Raw genomic sequence first — 8,697 nt, forward strand, 5'->3', positions numbered from 1 at the left:
ATTAAACGCACCAACATTCGAATTACAGGGGTCCCAGAAGAAGAAGAGAAAAAGAAAGGGACTGAGAAAATATTTGAAGAGATTATAGTTGAAAACTTCCCTAATATGGGAAAGGAAATAGTTAATCAAGTCCTGGAAGCACAGAGAGTCCCATACAGGATAAACCCAAGGAGAAACACGCCAAGACACATATTAATCAAACTGTCAAAAATTAAATATAAGGAAAACATATTAAAGGCAGCAAGGGAAAAACAACAAATAACACACAAGGGAATCCCCATAAGGTTAACAGCTGATCTTTCAGCAGAAACCCTGCAAGCCAGAAGGGAGTGGCAGGATATACTTAAAGTGATGAAGGAGAAAAACCTACAACCAAGATTACTCTACCCAGCAAGGATCTCATTCAGATTCGATGGAGAAATTAAAACCTTTACAGACAAGCAAAAGCTGAGAGAGTTCAGCACCACCAAACCAGCTTTACAACAAATGTTAAAGGAACTTCTCTAGGCAAGAAACACAAGAGAAGGAAAACACCTACAATAACAAACCCAAAACATTTAAGAAAATGGGAATAGGAACATACATATCGATAATTACCTTGAATGTAAATGGATTAAATGCTCCCACCAAAAGACACAGGCTGGCTGAATGGATACAAAAACAAGACCCATATATATGCTGTCTACAAGAGACCCACTTCAGACCTAGAGACACATACAGACTGAAAGTGAGGGGATGGAAAAAGATATTCCATGCAAATGGAAATCAAAAGAAAGCTGGAGTAACAATTCTCATATCAGACAAAATAGACTTTAAAATAAAGACTATTACAAGAGACAAAGAAGGACACTATATAATGATCAAGGGATCGATCCAAGAGGAAGGTATAACAATTGTAAATATTTATGCACCCAACATAGGAGCACCTCAATACATAAGGCAAATACTAACAGCCATAAAAGGGGAAATAGACAATAACACAATCATAGTAGGGGACTTTAACACCCCACTTTCACCAATGGACAGATCATCCAAAATGAAAATAAATAAGGAAACACAAGCTTTAAATGATACATTAAACAAGATGGACTTAATTGATATTTATAGGACATTCCACCCAAAAACAACAGAATACACATTTTTCTCAAGTGCTCATGGAACATTCTCCAGGATAGATCATCTCTTGGGTCACAAATCAAGCCTTGGTAAATTTAATAAAACTGAAATCGTATCAAGTATCTTTTCCGACCACAACGCTATGAGACTAGATATCAATTACAGGAAAAGATCTGTAAAAAATACAAACACATGGAGGCTACACAATACACTACTTAATAACGAAGTGATCACTAAAGAAATCAAAGGGGAAATCAAAAAATACCTAGAAACAAATGACAATGGAGATACGACGACCCAAAACCTATGGGACGCAGCAAAAGCAGTGCTAAGAGGGAAGTTTATAGCAATACAAGCCTACCTCAAGAAACAGGAAACATCTCGAATAAACAACCTAACCTTGCACCTAAAGCAATTAGAGAAAGAAGAACAAAAAAACCCCAAAGCCAGCAGAAGGAAAGAAATCATAAAGATTAGGTCAGAAATAAATGAAAAAGAAATGAAGGAAGCAATAGCAAAAATCAATGAAACTAAAAGCTGGTTCTTTGAGAAGATAAACAAAATTGATAAACCATTAGCCAGACTCATCAAGAGAAAAAGGGAGAAGACTCAAATCAATAGAATTAGAAATGAAAAAGGAGAAGTAACCACTGAGACTGCAGAAATACAAAAGATCATGAGAGATTACTACAAGCAACTCTATGCCAATAAAATGGACAACCTGGAAGAAATGGACAGATTCTTAGAAATGCACAAACTGCCGGGACTGAACCAGGAAGAAATAGAAAATATGAACAGACCAATCACAAGTACTGAAATTGAAACTGTGATTAAAAACCTTCCAACAAACAAAAGCCCAGGACCAGATGGCTTCACAGGCGAATTCTATCAAACATTTAGAGAAGAGCTAACACCTATCCTTCTCAAACTCTTCCAAAATATTGCAGAGGGAGGAACACTCCCAAACTCATTCTACGAGGCCACCATCACCCTGATACCAAAACCAGACGAAGATTTCACAAAGAAAGAAAACTACAGGCCAATATCACTGATGAACATAGATGCAAAAATCCTCAACAAAATACTAGCAAACAGAATCCAACAGCACATTAAAAGGATCATACACCATGATCAAGTGGGGTTTATCCCAGGAATGCAAGGATTCTTCAACATACGCAAATCAATCAATGTGATACACCATATTAACAAACTGAAGGAGAAAAACCATATGATCATCTCAATAGATGCAGAGAAAGCTTTCGACAAAATTCAACACCCATTTATGATAAAAGCCCTGCAGAAAGTAGGCATAGAGGGAACTTTCCTCAACATAATAAAGGCCATATATGACAAACCCACAGCCAACATTGTCCTCAATAGTGAAAAACTGAAACCATTTCCACTAAGATCAGGAACAAGACAAGGTTGCCCACTCTCACCACTATTATTCAACATAGTTTTGGAAGTGTTAGCCACAGCAATCAGAGAAGACAAAGAAATAAAGGGAATCCAAATCGGAAAAGAAGAAGTAAAGCTGTCACTATTTGCAGATGACATGATACTATACATAGAGAATCCTAAAGATGCTACCAGAAAACTCCTAGAGCTAATCAATGAATTTGGTAAAGTAGCAGGATACAAAATTAATGCACAGAAATCTCTTGCATTTCTATACACTAATGACGAAAAATCTGAAAGTGAAATTAAGAAAACACTCCCGTTTACCATTGCAACAAAAAGAATAAAATATCTAGGAATAAACCTACCTAAGGAGACAAAAGACCTGTATGCAGAAAACTATAAGACACTGATGAAAGAAATTAAAGATGATACCAACAGATGGAGAGATATACCATGTTCCTGGATTGGAAGAATCAACATTGTGAAAATGACTCTACTACCCAAAGCAATCTACAGATTCAAGGCAATCCCTATCAAACTACCACTGGCATTTTTCACAGAACTAGAACAAAAAATTTCACAATTTGTATGGAAACACAAAAGACCCCGAATAGCCAAAGCAATCTTGAGAACGAAAAATGGAGCTGGGGGAATCAGGCTCCCTGACTTCAGACTATATTACAAAGCTTCAGTAATCAAGACAGTTTGGTACTGGCACAAAAACAGAAATATAGATCAATGGAACAGGATAGAAAGCCCAGAGATAAACCCACACACATATGGTCACCTTATCTTTGATAAAGGAGGCAAGCATATACAGTGGAGAAAAGACAGCCTCTTCAATAAGTGGTGCTGGGAAAATTGGACAGGTACATGTAAAAGTATGAAATTAGAACACTCCCTGACACCATGCACAAAAATAAACTCAAAATGGATTAAAGACCTAAGTGTAAGGGCAGACACTATCAAACTCTTAGAGGAAAACATAGGCAGAACACTCTATGACATACATCACAGCAAGATTCTTTTTGACCCAGCTCCCAGAGAAATGGAAATAAGAACACAAATAAACAAATGGGACCTAATGAAACTTAAAAGCTTTTGCACAGCAAAGGAAACCATAAACAAGACCAAAAGACAACCATCAGAATGGGAGAAAATATTTGCAAATGAAGCAACTGACAAAGGATTAATCTCCAAGATTTACAAGCAGCTCATGCAGCTCAATAACAAAAAAACGAACAACCCAATCCAAAAATGGGCAGAAGACCTAAACAGACATTTCTCCAAAGAAGATATACAGATGGCCTACAGACACATGAAAGGATGCTCAACATCATTAATCATTAGAGAAATGCAAATCAAAACTACAATGAGATATCATCTCACACTGGTCAGAATGGCCATCATCAAAAAATCTAGCAACAATAAATGCTGGAGAGGGTGTGGAGGAAAGGGAACACTCTTGCACTGTTGGTGGGAATGTAAATTGATACAGCCACTATGGAGAACAGTATGGAGGTTCCTTAAAAAACTACAAATAGAACTACCATACGACCCAGCAATCCCACTACTGGGCATATACCCTGAGAAAACCATAGGTCAAAAAGCGTCATGTATCAAAATGTTCATTGCAGCTCTATTTACAATAGCCAGGACATGGAAGCAACCTAAATGTCCATCGACAGATGAATGGATAAAGAAGATGTGGCACATATATACAATGGAATATTACTCAGCCATAAAAAGAAATGAAATGGAGGTATTTGTAATGAGGTGGATGGAGTTAGAGTCTGTCATACAGAGTGAAGTAAGTCAGAAAGAGAAAAACAAATACAGTATGCTAACACATATATACGGAATCTAAGGAAAAAAAAAAAAAAAAGGCCATGAAGAACCTAGTGGCAAGACGGGAATAAAGACACAGACCTACTAGAGAATGGACTTGAGGATATGGGGAGGGGGTGGGGTGAGATGTGACAGGGTAAGAGAGTGTCATGGACATATATACACTACCAAATGTAAAATAGATAACTAGTGGGAAGCAGCCGCATAGCACAGGGAGATCAGCTCGGTGCTTTGTGACCACCTAGAGGGGTGGGATGGGGAGGGTGGGAGGGAGGGAGATGCAAGAGGGAAGAGAAATGGGAACATATTGTATATGTATAACTGATTCACTTTGTTATAAAGCAGAAGCTAACACACCATTGTAAGGCAATTATACTTCAATAAAGATGTTGAAAAAAAAAAACAAAAAAAAAAACTCCCTACAAACAAAAATCCAGGACCAGATAGCTTCACAGGCAAATTCTACCAAACATACAAAGAAGAACTTATACCAATCCTTCTCAAACTCTTCCAAAAAATTGAAGAGGAAAGAACACACCCAAGGACATTCTATGAAGCCACCATCACCCTGATACCGAAACCAAAGATACCACCAAAAAAGAAAATTACAGGCCAATATCTTTGATGAATATAGATGCAAAAATTCTCAACAAAATATTAAGAAACCAAATCCAACAGCACATAAAAAAGATCATACACCATGAACAAGTGGGATTCATCCCAAGTTCACAAGGATGATTCAACATATGCAAATCAATCAATGTGATACACCACATAAACAAAAGACAAAAACCACATGATCATCTCAGTAGATGCAGAAAAAGCCTTTGATAAAATTCAGCATACATCCATGATAAAAACTCTTACCAAAGTGGGTATAGAGGGAACATATCTCAAAATAGTAAAAGCTATTTATGACAAACCCACAGCCAATATAATACTCACTGCTAAAATCTGGAACAAGACAAAGATGCCAACTCCCATGACTTCTATTCAACACAGTATTGGCAGTCCTAGCCACAGCAATCACAGAAGAAAAAGAAATAAGTTATATCCAAATTGGAAGGCAAGAGGTAAAATTGTCATTATATGCAGATAACATGATACTACATATAGAAAACCCTAAAAACTCCACACAAACACTACTAGAACTGATAAATTCAGCAAGGTAGTAGGATACAAGATTAACATACAGAAACTGGTTGAATTTCTTTACACCAAAAATGAAATGTCATAAAGGAAAAGCAACCCAGAAAATAAAATACTTAGGAATAAACCTCACCAAGGAAGTGAAAGAGAACTATAAAACATTAATAAAGGAAACTGAAGATGATTCAAAGAAATGGAAATATATCTCATGCTGTTGGATTGGAAGAATTAATATTGTTAAAATGGCCATAGTACCCCAAACAATCTACAGATTTAACGTAATCCCTATCAAATGACCATGACATTTTTCACATAACTAGAACAAATAATCCTAAAATTCATATGGAACCGTAAAAGACCCAAAATTTCCCAGGCAATCCTGAGGGAAAAAAACAAAGCAGGAGGCTTAACCTTCCCAGACTTCATACAATACTACAAAGCTACAGTAATCAAAACGGCATGGTATTGGCACAAAAACAGTCATATGGATCAATGGAACAGAATAGAGAGCCTGAAATAAACCCACACACCTACAATCAATTAATCTTTGAAAAAAAGAGGTAAGAATATACAAAGGGAAAAAGGCAGTCTCTTCAGCAAGTGGTGTTGGGAAAGTTGGACAGCTGCATGTAAATCAGTGAAGTTAGAACACACCCTCTCACCATACACAAAAATAAACTCAAAATGACTTAAGGACTTAAACATAAGACATGACACCATAAAACTCCTAGAAGAGAACATAGGCAAAACATTCTCTGACATAAATTTTACCAATGTTTTCTTAGGTCAGTCTTCCAAGGCAATAGAAATAAAAACAAAATTAAGCCAATGGGACCTAAACAAACTTACAAGCTTTTGCACAGCAAAGGAAACCATAAGAAAAGACAGCCTACAAATGGGAGAAAATACTTGCAAACAATGCAACAAGCAAGGGCTTAATTTCCAAAATATACAAACAGCTCATACAACTCAACAACAACAAAAAAACAAACAGCCCAATCAAAAAAATGGGCAGAAGACCTAAAGAGACATTTCTCCAAGGAAGAAATACAAATGGCCAATAGGCACATGAAAAGATGCTCAACATCGCTAATTATTAGAAAAATGCAAATCAAAACTACAATGAGGTACCACCTCACACCAGTCAGAATGGCCATCATTAAAAAGGCTAGAAATAACAAATGCTGGAGAGGGTGTGGAGAAAAGGGAACACTCCTACACTACTGGTGGGAATATAAGTTGGTACAGCCACTGTGGAAAACAGTATGGAGGTTCCTCAGAAAACTAAAAACAGAATTACCATATGCTCCAGCAATCCCACTCCTGGGCATATGTCCAGACAAAACTATAATTCAAAAAGGCACATGCACCCGTATGTTCATCACAGCACTAGTCACAATAGCCAAGACATGGAAACAATCTAAATGTCCATCAAGAGAGGAATGGATAAAGATGTGGTACATATATACAATGAAATATTACTCAGCCATAAACAAAGAATGAAATAATGCCATTTGCAGCAACATGGATACAACCAGAAATTATCACACTAAGTTAAGTAAGTCAGAAAGAGAAAGACAAATACCATATGATATCACTTACAGTGGAATCCAAAATATGACACAAATGAACCTATCTATGAAACAGAAACAGAATCACAGACATAGAGAATAGACTGGTGGTTGCCAAGGGGGAGGGGGGCGGGAGAGGGATGGATTGAGAGTTTGGGATTAGCAGATGCAAACTGGTATATATAGAATAGGTAGGGCTTCCCTGGTGGCGCAGTGGTTGAGAATCTGCCTGCTAATGCAGGGGACACGGGTTCAAGCCCTGGTCTGGGAAGATCCCACATGCCGCGGAACAATTAGGCCTGTGAGCCACAACTACTGAGCCTGCACGTCTGGAGCCTGTGCTCCACAACAAGAGAGGCCGCGATAGTGAGAAGCCCATGCACCGTGATGAAGAGTGGCCCCCGCTTGCCCCAGCTAGAGGAAGCCCTTGCACAGAAACGAAGACCCAACACAGCCAAAATAAATAAATAAATAAATAAAAATTAAAGGTGCTAATAATTTAAAAAACAAAAGAAGAATAGGTAAACAACAAGGTCCTACTGTATAGCACAGGGAATTATATTCAATATCCTGTGATAAACCATAATGGAAAAGAATATGAAAAAGAATGTGTATATGTATAACTGAATCACTTTGCTGTACAGCAGAAATAACACAACATTGTAAATCAACTATACTTCAATAAAAAAATAAAAATAAATACAATAAATAAATTAGGATACACAATGTACCAAATGCACAACCTCAAAGATTTCTGTGCTGGGAATTTATTCAGATTTGGCCTTTTCCTTTGTGTGTTTTCATTTTGTTTTTACTTTTCAAGTTATATATGCTGAACTTAGGAAACCTATATTTTTTTATTTAACAAAATGATGCTGAATTGGAGCACTAATTGGTGAGCACTTGACATGCATCATCTCATTTATGCTTCATAACAACCCTTTGAGGCAATTATAGCTATCTCCCCTTGAAGCACAGGGTGCTCAAGTAATTTGAGCATATAAGTGTTGATGGAGGATTCAAGCCTGGCTCTAAATAATTTCTGAGGCCAGTATACTCTAACCCTGTGCCATGCTGCCTGCCAGAACCCTTCAGGACCTCTCCTCTTGTGGTTAATTTTAACTGATGTGAACAACAAAGGTACCAGCATTGAACTTCAATCTCATAAATAATGTGGTGTTAAAACAAGGTTTAAAAAAGTATTAAAGGAGAAGCAGCTGTAGTTTTGACCTTCAGGCTTGAGTCCATCCCTTCACTGCCATCCTCTCCCCTCCAGATGAAAGGCACCAGGGGTACTCAACCAAGAGTCAGATATTTGACTAAGGGGTGATCGTACTTCTAAAAGACAGACTGAGACTCCTCTGAAACAAGGAGTAAAAACTCTGGGTTCTGAGCTTTGGTTTCCTCCAATGTAAGGCAAATTTTGAACTACATAATCTAAAGTCCTTAACTTTATGATTCTATGAAGACTGGACTCTTCTGAGGTAGGTGGGCTTCTGCCCAAACTACAATTCCTTGACTGATATAATCAGGGGACGAGGTCCCCTTGCAAGGTCCTCCACACATGTACAACCTCAGACTTTCAGAAAATTGGCACCAAGCCCACTGTAAA

Source organism: Balaenoptera ricei, chromosome 4, assembly GCF_028023285.1.
Source record: "Balaenoptera ricei isolate mBalRic1 chromosome 4, mBalRic1.hap2, whole genome shotgun sequence".
NCBI classification, from domain to species: Eukaryota; Metazoa; Chordata; class Mammalia; order Artiodactyla; family Balaenopteridae; genus Balaenoptera; species Balaenoptera ricei.